Source organism: Cavia porcellus, unplaced genomic scaffold, assembly GCF_034190915.1.
Source record: "Cavia porcellus strain 051 isolate PalLab524CR breed Dunkin Hartley unplaced genomic scaffold, mCavPor4.1 scaffold_3, whole genome shotgun sequence".
In the NCBI taxonomy this organism is placed as follows: Eukaryota; Metazoa; Chordata; class Mammalia; order Rodentia; family Caviidae; genus Cavia; species Cavia porcellus.
The window spans coordinates 102,075,142-102,092,118 of NW_026947486.1; positions in this window are offsets into that span (position 1 = coordinate 102,075,142).

Below are 16,977 nucleotides of genomic sequence, written 5' to 3' on the forward strand. Positions count from 1 at the left end.
TGAGTTCTATTTCTTCTCCACTTGACGCACTCTCTTCCTTTAAGACCTGTCTCAAATGTCCTCCTCTGTGAAGGCTTCACTAGCAGTCAAGGTAAAATGAGCCACTTACTGCACTGTCTCCGTAGGCACCACCAACACGCCTCTTTCAGAGTCCTCCACAAATTATGATACCGTTGTTTGCTTCCCCTACCAATTGTGTCTTTCAGAAAGGCCAAAGGCAGGCTTCGCTCATTCCCTTGTTAAAAATCCTCTGGTGGGTATAAGGGAAGGAAACCAGGGGTGGATGTGATCAAAATATATTACATGCATCAAAACACAATAATTTGTAAAATTAATAGCCACTAATAATAAAAGGAAAAAAAGATGTATATGAACACGGGGCATTTTTCTCTAAGGGCACAATACAAATTGTGTTAACAAGGATAACATTTCCTTTAAAAAAGATGATTATGAGCCAAAAAAAATTCTCCATTGAAAATGGGTAACTGGTAGCAGAGGTGTGGTCATTGTTGTAAAAATTCATCAGGCTCTACGCTTACAATTAACAAATTTTTCCATTGTACGAAAAATAAGAAAATCAAACCCTTTTTCATCCTCATTGTCTTCAGGTTAAAAGTCAATGTACTGAGAACCGATTAAGTTCTCAGCACTATGAGTGGTTCTTACAAGATTCAAGAAAGCACCTTTTGGCCTCCCTGTGACTCCAGCTCTTAGTTTATGTTTGGCTGGAGTCTACAGAGATCATAAACACATCCTGCTGCGAGACCACAGACTCTCAAATGACCAACTCCTTGTTTGGCTCTGAAGGATACTTTACAAGGAGCTTGAAAATCCTGCATAAACAAGGAGCATGAATTTACAAATCTTTCAGAATTCATGTTATCCTTCTGTTAATACACTACTGTGAAATAGCAAGGTCTTTTGCAACAACACCTGCATATTTCACATACTTTTCATGGACTACTATCTATGTATTCCTGCTGGGCTACATGTCATTAACAAGAATCAGCCAAGTTTGGAGAAAGTGATGTCTGGATCAATGTGATGGAATGTTCTACCTAGTTTTTAAAGGATTGAAACAATTTCTCATGTTTATGTAGAAATAAAGAAACGAACACTTTATTTCTTCATTTATAGCAGTGGAATATATTACTTACACTTAATCTGTGTTTAGCAATCTGAAATAGGGCCTTAAGAGAGTTTAAATTCCTGGACCCCTTTCATATTTCTGAACCACAATTAAGTGAGATGAACACACTACAAGAATAGAAACTTGTAAACAGGGAAAATCAATCCTTATTAAGCAACTGGAATCAGAATATGGTTAGTGTAACATTCCAGTCTTGAAGTCTAGCCTTGATGGCTGTCTGATTTCAGCTAAATTGCTCAACTTCCCTGATCCTTTGTCCCTCCATCTTATAAAATAGAACTAACTCTATAATCTTTATGTGTAACAATTAGAAGAAATATGCTAGCACTGCAGAAACTCCCCCTGGGATAAAGTATAATTCCACACATTAGTTACTGTGTTATGCAGCTTTCATCACTGTGACTGAATATCTGAGAAAAACAACATAAAGGAAGAAAGATTTATTTTGGTTCCATTTCTGAGGTTTCAGTCCCTGGTCAGCAGGTCCCATTGCTTCAGGCCTGGGTGGGGCAGAACATCAAGGTGGAAGGTTGTGGGGGAGCAAAGCTGCCCAGGTGGTGGCAGCCAGGAGGAAGACAGAAGGGGAAACATTCAGAGAGGGAAGGGCTGGACAGTCACATAGAGTCCTCAAGGTTATGTCCCCATTTTCCCTTCCCTTAACTAAACCCCACATCCTTTTCACTCTCACCTTCTAATAATGCCATCAAGTTGTCATTATACCCTCATGATCCAATTGTTTCCCTGAAAGCTAATAAGCTGCCAGTGTAGTCTTTGACATATGCCTTTTGGGGTACATTTTAAATTACGTTATCTGTTTTTTTTTTTTCAGTGCTGGAGATCAAATTCAGGACCTTGCAGTTGCAAGGAAGTGGTTCTACCACTGAGCTACATGCTCAGCCTATCAATCATTTTATCTTTCATCTAAAGGAAAGATAATAATTCTGTCCTCCAATTAGATAACCTGCTTAGGTGTTCTTATACATCAATCTTTAAGAAGACAAAAAGGAATTATACATTTAGAGCAGAAAAATGTTATGGTTTGTGAATATAATCTAATTGAGGAGTTTTTTTAAAGACATAGGTTCTCTCAAGTACAAAGTCCCTAGTCCAATAGAATCCATGAAGGAAATTTCAGTCAGGCTCCTAAGCCAGGAAAAGCTACATCTATCTTGAGCAAAGCTATCTTTTATCTTAGACAATACAAATGCAGTCTTTCCTATTTCTTTCATCCATAAAGAAGTCCTGAGCCAGGTTTGTGATCAGTTTCAGCATACTGAGTTTTTTGCGGAGAGGGGTGATTGAGACAGTGTCACCCATGTTAGGCTTAAATTCTCAATGATCCTCCTGCCTCAGCCTCCCAAGTACTGGGATTACAGGCATGCATCACCATGCCTGGCCAGCAGAATGTCCTGACTTCAATTTCATTTTCATTTTATTTCCCTGTCCATGTATTATTCCCTTGGTGTTGTGCTGAGGTTTACCTACCGATTAATTTTTTACTGTTATATTATGTAGGTTGATGTGACTTACTTTACGTTTTCTTTGGAAGGAGGCAGTTATTAACTGACCAAATACTACCTTGGTTATTTACTTGACAAATATTCCTGTTCACAATTTTAAACAGAGTAAGGTGGAATGGACTTAGACTCCACTTGGCTTACCAGGTTACTTGCCTATAACAATATATAAGAACACACTTTCATTTGACTACCATATTCAGGTATCCAGTTGAATACGTTCTTTGAAGTTTTTAAAGGTCAAAGCTAATTTATGTTTTCAGAGATTTCTCATGTCTCACTGACACCCTGTGTCCATTCATCTCATGTGAGTTTACAGAGAAGAGCCACCAAAAAACAGAAGCCTAAGAATAGGAAACTGAGGGCAACCTTTTCATTTTCTGACTTTAATAAGACATGCACTCCTCTCCTACTGTGGGCGGGAAGGCCCCACAGAAGCTGGCCCTGTCTATCTCTCCAACCTTGTTTCCTTCCACTCTTGCTCTTGTTCTAGGGTCCACATGGCTTCTTTTCTAGAAATGTCTAGCATTTTCCCATCTTAGAGACTTCAGAATTTTTGTTTCTGCTGCTTGGAAGAGTCTTTTTCCACTGATGGCCTTGTCCAGTCCCCTCCTCCTTCTCTTCCTCCTCCTCCTCCTCCTTCTTTGTCTTTTTGAGACGGGGTCTTGCTATGCAGTTCAGGCTGGCCTTGGTCTCACTTTGTAGCTCAGGCTGGTCTTGAACTTGCAATGACCCTCCTGCCTCAGCCTCCTGAGTGCTGGGATTACAGGCGTGGCCACTGCACCGGGCTCCAGTCCTTTTTGGCCTATGAGACCTCAGCTGAGAATGCACCACCAGGGAGAGAAATTTTCTGTTCATGCTTTGTCCCACTGCCATTTGCTAATAACCCACAGCTAGCTTACTTATTTGCTTGCTTGCATTTGGTCTGTCTCAACTAGACTGCACACTTCTCAGGGCAAGGCTCTTATGTGAAAATGTTCAGTCACCATCGTGTACTTTCCAGTGACTTATTACCATACCAACCTCTATTTCCGGAGCTCTAATCACAACTCAAAATTCTCTTTGTGTTCTTGATGACAGTCTGACTCTCCTTCCTAGAATGGGCTCCATAAAGACAGGGACCAGGTCTATCTGGTTTACTTCCTTATCTCTAGTAGCCAGCATCCATCTGACACAGGGCGGAATGACAGAACCTTAGCCTTTATGTGTAAAAGAGGGTGCCACCCTCACCTCTTCCTGAGGAAACACTGCCCATTTTCAACTATTTAGTCTAGAATTGCTGCGGTACTGGCTGTTGATTCCAAAGAAATAAGAGTAATTGAAAAATAAACTTTCCTATTCCTATTGTGCACATAAATCATGCAGTATTTAAACACAACTTTTGAATGGTATCAGAGGAATGCCGAAGTGCATAAGCAAATGTTTACGAGACTAGAAAATTATTTGTGTTACTTAGCAGCTGCAACGCTGAGAAGCATATTTTATGTGTTGTGTGCACTGTTAAAATACAAACGGCCTCTCATTTCTGAGCGTTCTCCCAGATCTTAATTTTAAAAATCTTTTTTTCATATCCTAAACGTAGCAATGGAGCCAAACCAATGTAACACAGGCTTCATGGACGGGCTTAGAAATTCCAGTGTAACCACAAAAGCTAACAGGGTTAAACTGCTGCTACAAGTTGGAGCCAAATACAAGGTCCAGAGGTTTGAAGGACTCATTTTCAGAGGCAAAAGGGCCACAAAGAGTTGTAGAGGAGCAGACCTGGCTCAGCACTAAACATCAGTGTGGGCAAGTGAGACGGGCAGTATGGGAATTGAGCTGAGCTTTCACCCCGTACCCCACTTCTCGCTAGTTTGTTGCCTTGGTAACTTGCCTTCATTTGGTTAATGTTACTTTTTATGGATATAGTATCATTATACAAAACTAATAGTGCTCTAAACTCAAATGTCTAAGGAGTACAACCATTGTACATGGGTAAATTAATTTTGACTATAACTTGCCTAGCAATTGCTGAGATGGTGGCGATTATTTTTCAAACATCTTGCTGGTCTGTTACTCATAGAACATCAGCTTAAAATTCAATCTTTAGAGCTTCTAAGAGGACTTAGGAAGTGAGCTGGCAGACTAAATATATGCTCAGTGGTTTCAGCTAGAGGATAACTAACATCTCCTTCTTAATTTTCTAACATATTTATGCAGAAGTCCTTTGGCACTGCTTATAGATATCTATATAACATGATATATTACTTCTCAGGCACTCTGCCTCTTGAAATATTGCTTTTTCAAATTCCAACTAAAATTATGGGGATTTGGAACAAAATTCTGCTAAAATGTCTGTGTGAAAAGTTCAGATCATGGATTTTTAATTATGAATTTGACCCGGGTCTGCTTTGGAAAGACAAAGAGAATGGAATCTTGGAAACTCTAAGTTCAGTCCAAATAAACCAAGCCCTCTTCCATCCCCTCTAACCATTTACCTGAGAAGATGCATGTCAGTGTTGCACATTTTTCCTGTGTGTTGGAGGTAGTACTATTGCCTTGCTTTCCACAATATTAAACAGATCTTACTTCATTCTTCATTTTTGGGGATGATAGAGGGAGAAGAGGAGACATGGCTATTATTTTTTGCCATCTAAGGAAGCATTCATCTTATAAATAACCATCACCTTAGAATTCAGAAAGAATGCAATTGGGTCTTGCAGAAATGTATCAAGTTTTATTAATTTATTCACTCAAAAAATATTCACGGAGTTTCTAAAGGTGTCAGACACTATGCTACATGCTGGGGATAGAGCAGTGAACAAAATAGACGAGTCACAACTCTAAAGTAGATGACATTCTAATGAGACTTCTGCTGGAAAAAGGCCTTTTCCTGAATATGAGTTGAAGAAATCTAGTTGAATGTTTGCCTAATTAGCCTCATTCTGTCCCTTATTATTTCTGGTCACTACTATGACACTATCCCTCCAATTAAGAGTCTGCTCTCTCCAGGACAACCTTCGCAGCATGTTCAGACTTAGTTTTTCTTTAGAGTGGCATAATTCAAAATGTGTACCAATATTATAAAAGCAAATAATTCATAATTTTAAAGTGATGTGATGAAAAACAACAGTTTTCTTGCCTGCCCTTTACTGTACCCTCATTCTGCTCCAAGAGCAGCCATTGGGATACTGTCGCTTGCTTCTGCTAATAATTACGGTTGCATTCTTTTATGGTATGATTTTTTTTGGTACCTCTTAACCTGTCAGTGTCAGGCATTAGCTACTGATCTCTTGTGCTAGAAGATCACTAGAGCAATGAAAAATCAAATACTCATACATTATATAGTTGCATTTTAATTATATTTTAAAAGAAAACACGGATTTACACCATTACTACTATGTTGATATCATTCATGACAGAACTGTGAAATATACTACAATTATTTTTCTGGCAATATTTTTGATCTGGAATCACTATCTTTTCCTTTTTTCCCACCTGCCTTCCACATATCCTAACTTCTTTATAATTTCTCAGTAAAATTAGATATTCCACCCAGTCCTCTCCATTTTTTTCTCTGATGTCCCTTTCCTGGGCTGCCAGCTTCCTCCAGCAACCTTGACTGCGGGCCTGTGGCTGCACAGGGCTACCCTGAGCCCTCCCCAACTACTTTTGTAGGTTGGATCCAGTTTCCTAAGCTCCTTTTGTGTTGGGTTGTTTTGTTTTGGTACTGGGGATCGAACTGACGAACTGACAACTGCGCACTTGCAAGGCAGGCACTTATGCTGGTGAGCTAAATCCTCAGCCACTTGGTTTTTGTTTTTGCAGTACTTGGGAATTGAACCCAGGGAGCCATGAGCCACATCCCCAGCCCTTTTTTATTTTTATTTTGAGACAGAGTCTTGCTTCGTTGCCCAGGCTGGCCTCAACTTGCCATTCTCCAGCCTCAGCTACACACTTGTAACAGAGATTACAATTGTGTGTTAACACACTCAGCTGCTACTCTTGTTTTTTTCCCTCATGTTGCTACAGTATATCCTCTGGAAGTCTCTAAGACAGCTGTCTGAGCCCTCTCTGTCTTGCCCACCATCGTGGTACCTGGCTTTTACTCCATTCCTTGACATGCTGTGTCATAAGACTTCAGGATCAAGCAATTCCTGGCTAAGACACAAAGGCAAAAGCATAGCAGTGCATGGTAGTACATGGGTTCAATCCCCAGTACTGCACCAAATACAACATAGCATAAGTGCCCCATTACCAGTGGATTTGGATAAAAACTGGAACAAAATTAGCTATAACTCTAAGAGGAGACATTGGAGAACAACCTAATTCAGTCTATAAGAAATTGCACATCAGCTAGCACACAGATTTATGCCAGGTTAAGGTCACTAGTATCCTAACACAGTAAGAGAAAACATTATCACTATCTGGACAGTTGGATATGACTTACTGAGAAAATAGCTTTTATTTTTATTTTATGTTCTATACTAGTATCTTGGTTCAGTAATAATTATGTAAGTTCTTTTAAAAACTAAGAAAGATGCACGAGGGAAAGTTTCTGAACCCTTGAATTTCTGAAAAGATCTTTAACCTCAAGTTGGATTAGTCTTGTAGCCAGGAATAGACTTCTGGGTCAAACATTATTTTCCTTCACATTTTTATGGCATTGCTCAATTATCTTGTAGCATCTAGCAAGGCTCTTGGGAAGACCGAGATTGTGTGGATTCCTCTTTGTATGCTATGTGACTGGCTTTCTCAAAGATTTTATGATCTTCTCTTAATCCTAGTTAGCTTATATTTTGGTCTCTTCTGTGCTTGATGGTTTGACATCCAGCCCCTTGTCTCCAATGTCTTGGCCCAAAGAGGAGACATGTAATGGGCCCTGTGTGATTCAGGATGAGGTGGGAGTGGAGGCTGCATAGAGGATGAGAGAATATTCTCTGAAGTACAGCTCTGCCCAAAAGTTTTCATGTTTGTCTCTTACCTAATGAGGCAAGTCCAAACTTTATTTTTTTTCTAAGCAAGCCCTTTACCACTGAGTTACATCCTAAGTCCTTTCCAATTTTTAAAATTTTGAGACAGAGTCTAAGTCTCTAAGTTGCTCAGGCTGGGCTCAAACTCATGATCCGCCTGTCTCAGCTTCCTAAGTGCTGGAATTACAGGCATGTGTCATAAAGTCCTTCTGGCTAAATCCAAACTCCTGAGCATGACATTCCATGCTCTAATCTATTTGTGTTCCTTGAAGGGCTACTACATTCCAGTTCCTACCTCCAGGCCAACTGAGGTACTTGACATTACCCAAATAAGGGTTTCACATTTTCATTGTTCTCCAGGTGTTTTGCTACTATCCTGCCCTCACACCATTCATAGCTAGCATGCCTTTTACACTGAACTACACCTGTCCAAATCCTGCTACTCTGTGAAGCCCCTAATGCCATCTCTTTTATGAAGGATTGTTCTCACCCTCACCATAACACTTGGTACTTCTTCAGGTTTAGCCCACTGTCTCCCGGGTGTGGTAGTCACCGATGCACATGTACTGGGCTACAAGCACTGAGATGGCAGAATTGGATGACTTAATTTTTTGGCTCCAACAGCACTTTGCACAGTGCACAACATACATATAAGTATTTTATTCATGTTTGTGATAGAAAGAAATTTGGTTTCTGTTGTAGTCAGGGGTTGTACACAGAGAACAATTAGGTTCCGGACATGGAGTTATAATATTTTTATAATGGTCACCGGGAGTTAACACAGGAAAATGCAAGAAATCTATCACAACACCAAGTATGTTAGATTATTTAGTCAAGAGCCTAAACCCCACAGCACATGTCCCACATGAGTCCAGATAAAAACCCAGAGCTCAGGACAATGCCTCCCATGAGTCCAACTGGAGGTCCAGAGCCCACAAAAAGGATTCACACCAGTCTCTTTTATGGATCTGTGCGGAGAAGACCCAAGGGTCAGTGGTGGAAACCAGGAAGTCTATGCCATCAGGATGAAGGAGCTGTGCTAGTAGGATGAGGGTTCTATGCTGGAGCTGAGAAGTCAAACTCACAACAAAGACCAGGGCTATCCTGAAAGGCACCACAGCCGTCTCAGCGATACGGAGGCCCCGAGTTCCTCCAATGACAAGCACAGTGGGGTACATGCCAGAAAGCAGCGTGATGAGTTCATCCTGGAGACCAAGCAGCACATGTCTTTCCCTCCAGAGCCAGGAAGCAATGCTCAATGTGAGGACCAAAGCTTCTTCAGGAGAACCAACAGCTCAGACAGCAACTTATAGGAGAACCCACAATGCTATAATGCCTCAACGTCTACTTAACGCCTCAACCCTCAACACCTCCCTTCTTCTCCACCTATTTATCCTGGCAACTTTCCTCAGGTGGAGCATCTTTGCTCAATGCCATGCTGATGTAATCCAGCTGGCATTAAGTTGACCACCAGTTCTAATCCATAATAGTTTCTATAAGTATGGAAGAATTCAATACAGTTTAACAGCTTTATTGAGACATTCGCCCATTAAATGTGTACCTTTCAATGGTTTTTAGTGTACTCATAACATTGTGTAACTATCACTGCCATTAATTTTAGAACATTTTCATTACTTCAAATAAGAGTCCTGTAGTCACCAGTAGATGCTCTCCATTTCCTCCCTTTTCCTAGCCCCTGACAACAATGTATCTATTTTCTGCTTCTATAAATCAGTCTATTCTGGATGCAGCTGCATTTTACATGAATGGAGCTATAGGTATGTGGTGGGGTTTTCCTGACTGACTTCTTTTGCTTAACATAATGTTTTCAAAGTCAGCATGTGTCAGTGCAACATTCCTTTCTGACAAATAATATTCCCTTTGTCTCAATAGTCCTTATCTATCCATCAGCTGAATGATAATCTGTTTTTCCACTTCTTAGCTATTATGAATAATGTCACTATGTACTTTTCTATGTTGGCCACATTTTCATTTCTCTTAGATAGATACCTTCCAGGTAAAATTGATTCATATGACAACTCTTTTTAACTTTTCAGGAAACTTTAAAGTGCTTTGCACATGGCTACACCATGTTTTCTACATCTATGCCAAAAGAAGAGGTCTTTTGTATTATAGCTATCCTAGTATGTGTGAAGTATGATCCCATGGTTTTGATGGGATTTCATGTGCTTTTTTCATGTGCTTATTTGCTATTTGTATATCTTCTTTTAAGAAATAGCTATCCAGATACTTTTTCAATTAAAGCATCTATAATTAGAGCAAAATACACAACATAAAAATTACAAGCTGGGTGCGCTATCACATAGCTATAATCCCAGCACTCTGAGAAGCTAAGGCAGGTGAATTCGAAGCTTGGACTCATCCAGGGCAACTTAATGACTTACAGAGATCCTGTCTCAGAATAAAAATAAAATTAAAAAGCCTGGGGACTTGATTCAGTGTGAAGTCCCTGAGCTCAATCCCCAGTACCTCAAAAGAATAAAACATTTAAATTGCCATAGTAACCATTTTATGTGTGCTGTTCAGGAACATTACTCACACTCATTTTGTCATGCAACCATCGTCACCTACCTCCAGGACACTTTATCTTGTAAAATTAAAACTCTGTACCCATTAAACAACAAATACCTCTGCCCAGATCCTGGCAACCATTGTTCTATTTTCTGTCTCTAGGCTTTGGTTACCCTAAATACCTCATATAAATAAGTTTATATAATATTTGTCATTTTTGGACTAGTTTATTGCACTTATCGTAATGTCTCCAAGTTTCACCCATGATGTAGCATGTGTCAGAATTTCTTCCCTTCCCTTTCTAAAGCTAAATAATATTCCATTGCATGCACACATTACATTTTCATCCATCTGTCTACAACATCTGAGTTGCTTCCACCTTTTGCCTGTTGTGAATAATGCTGCTGTAAACACAAGCACACAAGTATCACTCTTAAGAATTGCAAGATCCTGCTTTCAGTTCTTTGGTGCATATTTCAAGAAGTGAAATTGCTGGATAAAATTAGGTCTGTATTTCATTCTCTGGGAACTGCCACACTATTTTCTATATGACCATACTATTTTCATTATCACCAATAGTATGCATTACTTCCAATCACTTTACATCGTTATCAACAATTTTTATTATCCAAATTTATTTTATTTAATAGTAGCATCCTAATGGGTATGACTTGGCATCTTGTTGTGTTCTGATGTGCATTCCCCTAATGATGACTGGGGTTACACATTTTTTTCATGTGCTTATTAGGTACTTATATGTGATCTTTGGAGAAATGTCTATTCAAGTCCTCTGTTTTTAGCTGGGTTTTTTTTATTGTTGTTGTTTATTATTGAGTTGCAAGCATTCTTTGTCCACATGTACTTTTTCAGATACATGATTTTCGAATTTTTTATTTGTTGTTTTTCACTTTCACAGTGGTACTCTTTGAAGCATAAAATTTGTTGGTTTTGATAAAGTCCATATTAACTTTTTGTTTTGTTATGTTTACCTTTGGTGTCATATCTAAGAAGGTGTTGTCTAACCCAAGGATATTAAAATTCACTCATATTATTTTTGAAGTTTTACATGTTAGACTTGAGTCTTTGATCTTATTGATTTTTGTATATGCTGTGAAGTAGAGACCTGATATGAATATCCAGTTGTCCCCACACCATTGTTGAAAAGAGTAGTCTTTCCCTCATTGAATGAATCTGCCACGCATGTTTTTTTTTTGTTGTTGTTGTTGTGTACGTTTTTGAGACAGGGTTTTGCAATGCAGTTTAGGCTAGCCATGAACCCACTTTGTACCCCCGGCTAGCCTTGAACTCACAGCGATTATCTTGTCTCAGCTTCCCAAGTGCTAAGATTACAGATGTGTGCCACTACACCTGGCTGGCACTCATGTTGAAAGCAAAAGAATTAGATGTACATGGGTTCAATTCTTGACTCTCAAGTCTACTCAGTGGGTGAATTATATGTGTATGGTTAATTTCTTGACTCAATTCTATTCCATTGGTTTATACGTCTTTCCTTATGTCAGTAGATTACTGTTACTTTGCAGTAAGTTCAAGTGTGAACCCTATAAATTTATTTTTTAAGTTGTTTTGGTTATATTTGGGGCCTCATGCAATCACATATGAAGCTGGGGATTGGTTTTACATTTCTGCATAAAAATGGTGCTGAAATTTTGATAGAGATTACACTAAATTGTATGACAATTTGGGGGTAATTACTATCTTTTTTTTTTTTTTGGTCTTTTTTTCCTTTCTATCGGTACTGGGGATTGAACTCACGACTGCCTGCTTGCAGGGCAGGCACTTATGCCGCTGAGCTAAATCCCCAGCCCCGGTAATTACTATCTTTATAGTATTAAATTTGGTCTATGAACACAGATATTGATGTTCATGCAAATTATACTTATTGATATTTTCTTTAATTTCTTTGTTTTATAATTTTCAAAGTATAAGTTTTATTCTTTTGTTAAATGTATTCCTTTGGATAAGTAAAAGAATAAATATCTCTTATGAGGCTATAAGTTATTACAGATGGAATTGTTTTCTTAATTTCATTTTCAGATTATTATGTAACACCATAATTTAAAGATTTAAAACACCAGGATCAACCCATAAGTTTAAAATCAAAGGTTGTTACCATTCTTAGGTTGTTGTTTCCAGGGATTCCAATCTTTTATAATGGACGACAATGTCATAAAGCCTTAACAATTATATCCCTTTAGTTTGTTTTGGTAATGTGGAAACAATTGATTTCACTAGTGGATTTAACATTGTCATAAAAATTCCAAGCTAATCCCATTATGTCGGAGGAAAGTTCATGTGAAATTACACACTTTGGTAGTCCCAGAAACCTATCTGCTATCAGTTAAAGTATTTACTCTGCTTCTATAATTATAGTTCTTTCTATAAAGAACATGGAAAGTTCCTAGGTGCTGGTATTAATCTCTCCCCTTCTTCAGTGAACTGAAATTTGGATTATGTGAGGTTGAAAGTTTCTCATGGGCCAAGATCAGGATGCTGCAGTTAATGTTCTTGATGAATTTTGGGTTTTACACTAGACATCAATTTACACCAAACTCTCATCTAGAGAAGTTACTTCTTCAATGTTTTCTTTTTAAATCCTGGCCTTAAAACATCATAGCTAACATACTCTTCTCTAAATTTCTGACTTGCTTTTTGTTTAACTAAATAATAAACAACTTTATTGAAATATGTACCCAAAATACTGACCCAAACTCAAGTACATGCCCAGCGTGCATGAAGCCCTGGGTTCTAACCGTGGCATCACAAAAACATAAAACAAATAAACTTCAAATATTAAGTACCATTAATTTATTTTATTTGAAACTATTTTATTTTGATCTTTAAAAGATTTATATACTAAGAAACATTTTTAAAACATTTAAGAAAATTTTGTGTCAACTTTTAAAACAGAAAACTTATAGACTATAAGCATTTGAAAAGTTGGAACAAACTTAGAAAGACCAGGAAAGGGGTCTGTGAGCCAAGTTCAGCCTGCAGACATGTTTTATTTGGCTCCTGTGATATTTTAAAACTATTTAAAGTAGTTGCCAACATTTAAGGCTCAGACAATTTCCCATAAAAATCTGGATTTCTGAATTTTCTTGAAATTGTAGGTAAACCTTGCCATCTCAGGCCATACTGCTACATGATACAAACTCTGGGCGTGTGCTCCAGTCTGCCAAGGTCATCCTCTGGTCAGTTCCTGAAGTAGCGTGAACTGCTGGCCTCAGAAGTCTTTAATTTTGTGATTCTTGAACTATTTTATTAATCCTCTACTGAGGTGTTGAGACTGAAATCTGGAGAAATCTGTACTGCCCCAAATTATTCAACAGCTAATTATCAATTTCTCCATAACTGTTTGGACTCTAATGCCAAGAATGTTATTTACAAAACAGATAAAGTTAGGGAAGGACTAATTATCATACATTTTCAAAAGATTTTATTGCTTGTATGACACCATAAGTGATGTATTTAGACTTTTTTGTTTTGCTTTTTGAGACAGGGTCTTGCTGTGTATTTCGGGCTGTCCTTAAATTCATGATGTAGCCCTGGCTGGCCTCAGACTCAAGGTGGTCCTCTTGCCTCAGCCTCCTGAGTGCTGGGGTTACCGGTGTGTGTCACCACACGCAGCTAGTTAGGCTTTTCAAATGTAATTAACTGACAGAGGACTTATAGGAGCCACAGCTAACCAAAGCTTGGTCACATCTGGAAACAATGAATCCTCACTATTTTAACCTGGACTTTTTAATTTAGATCTGAACTGTTCTTTGAGATTAATTTTATTTATCTCCTTTTCTTCCAAATCCCCATGTCTTACTGGCATATCTAGGTAACAAGTAAATTAAAACTTAACCATTACCTTATTTTGCTATCTAATAAATACACATGTGACAGGGCTGGAGGTTTAGTTTGGTGGTACAGCACTTGCTTAGTATGTTCAAGGCACTTGGTTCCATTATGGGCACCAGAAAGAGAGGAGGAAAGGAAGGAAGGAAGGATTGAGCACTTACTAAATAAATACCAGGTACAGTTCTAGATAGTAGGGATAGCACAGCGAACAAAAAGGAGAAAAGTCCCCAGGACAGCTGCATGCTAGCAGGAGAAAGAGTGGTTAATAAACAGATCCTATGATGGTGTAACAAGACAGACTGACATGACTGTGACCTGAGGTTTGGTGCTATTTCGATAGTGAAGTCTTGTAATGTAAAAGAAGATTGAGCTACACAGAGAAAAACAAGCAGAAAGGTTCTGAAGTGAAAACAAGTGTAATGTGTGCAATAAAAGGCCAGCCCAGTGTGGCTGGAACAAGGGACAGTGGCAGGAGATGAGATGGGGGAGACGGGTAAGGAGGGGTCCGGGTATGCAGGGCCTTGTAGGCCATGGTCACACGTCTAGATTTTACTCTGTTTTAGATGCCATTGGATGGAGTTGCACTACACTGGTGAAGTCTTGTATGCCTCTGAATCTTCCGCAGCAGAACGATCTTACAGCAGCATTAGGCCTCTGTATGAAGTGAACTGCTAGTTCTTATTTACATCAAAGACACTGGGTAATCCCCTGTAAGCTGGCTGTCACTAGAAGGACCTTGAATAGTGGAGCTTTGAAAGGTGTTATTTGCAAGAGACAGGTTTGCTAGGATAAAGCAAGACGAATGGGAGCAAATGCCAGTTCATGATTCCATCTCTTACACAGTGTCAGGAGAGCTCTGTAACACTTCTTCGGAGAGGAGAGTAAGCCTGACTCATAGCCTCCAATGAGAAAAGAGAAACTGCCATCGGATGGCAAGAGTGTTGTCAGTGCCCTTCCTCTGGAGCGCACAAGCTAAAAACAGGGGTCTTGAATGAGGGAGCAGTGACCAGGTGTGGCACCAGAGTTTGCCTGTAGATAGCACTCTTGTCTGGCTCTCACATCACTGTGGGTGGCAGATGCTATGTGGGTGTGACTGTGGTTGTGTGTGTACATAGGCCCAAAGCGTGTCTTGGTCTTTGGAACCTCTCAGACCTTTGAAATAGTTCATCTGTTAAGGCATAAACCTGTCCATGGAGATCAGGGAACAGTGGAGATCATCTCTGAAGAGTACTAAGTCCTGGCTTCAGTAAAAACTACACGGGATGACGAAAAGATACAAGCGTTTAAATATTTTAAAAATGTGTTATAAGGCACATTACCAAGAACTATAGGATAAGTGTGTCTGAAGCAAGAGGGAATATTTTTACGGGAACAAATGGCAATGTGTCTTTTATTGTAATAAGTTTTACAATTTTAATATTCATATTTTTTGATAATTCCTTATTAATAAACCATTTATAATAATTTCTGTCAAATAAAACTTTACAGTGCATCCTTCTCCACCTTATTCACTGGATCTGGCGCTGTGACTCGTCTCCAAAGTCAAAATGACCATGAAAGGTGACCACTCTAAATCGATTTAGGACTTTGAGGCAGCCATAACAGCTCTACCAGAGAAACTCCACAACCAGGACATCCAGGACTGCGTCAGAAAGTGGTAATAATGATGGGTTAAGTGTGTTTGAAGTGAGGAGGAGGATTCAGAGGGGGGATGACTAACACTGTGTCTTCTATTTTATTTTTTAATTTGAACAGTGATTATAGTTTTTGCTCACACCTCATAAAGGGGTGCTTCTGAGGACCCCTTCAGGCTGCAGTCTCAGCGTTCTGAACCCTCAGTCGACTGATTTATAAAAAGTGACACGAGAAGAGAATTTCAGCAGTCTACGGTTGAAAGCAATGACTGTGTGAGTCAATGGAAAATGAATACCCAACATCTCAAAACAAAATATATGCAATGGTCAGGAACTGTGTTAGTGACCTTTTTTGTCACTGTGTCAAAATATCTGATACAAACAATTTGGGGAAGGAAAGATTTATTTGGGTTAATGGTTTCAGAGGTTGCAGTCTATGGTTAGTTGGTTCTGTTTCTTTTGGGCTCTGGCCAGGCAGAACATCAAGCAGGAAAGACATGGAGACTGAAATTTGCTCATTTTATGAGAGCTAGGAGGCAGAAAGAGAGAGCGCTCATGACCTAATTACTTCGCCAAAAGTCTATCCTCTGAATGCATGAGACTTTTGGGGGACACGTTATATCTAAAGTATAACAGGAACACAAAATTCTGTCTTTTCAAGCCTAGGAGAGTCAAAGTGTCTTGGCCTAAATTCAAGTAAAACTTGTACTAACTGTATGGCTCTGGGTAAGTTTTTTTAACCTCTCTGAGTCTTCAGTTTCCTCATCTATGACCTGGAGTAGTAGACTGTTCTTCACAGTCTACTACTGGTTTCTGTAGGGGGTACATGAGATCATGCACCCATAGCACTTCAAACAATGCCAGGCACGTTAGCAAAGGTTAGCTATGATTACTTACTTCTTCAGTTTTGACTTGTTTAAAAAAACCCACAGAATTAAGGTACTTTATATTTGTATTTACCAATTTACTGTGCTATCTAAACTGAGAAATTTTGGAAGGAGGGAACAGAACAGAAGCAATGACTCAAACTGGTGGCAATTTCTGTTGCTGTCTTCTTCACCAATTTTGTAGAGAAATACTTCCTAATGCTACCCCCAAATATAGTACTATTTTTTTGCTAAAATGTCTCTCTCACTCCTAAATCATCCAAGCCTAGAAAACAAATGAAAAATCCATTTTCTTCCATTTAACTTCAATTTTGCCAATGCCATATATCAATGAACAACGTAAACTGTCCAGTGCTTCAGAATTTAACTGCTGCTAATAGTCAGCCAACCCTAAGCACAACTGAATCCCAAGAGTCAAGCATATCTGGACCATAAACA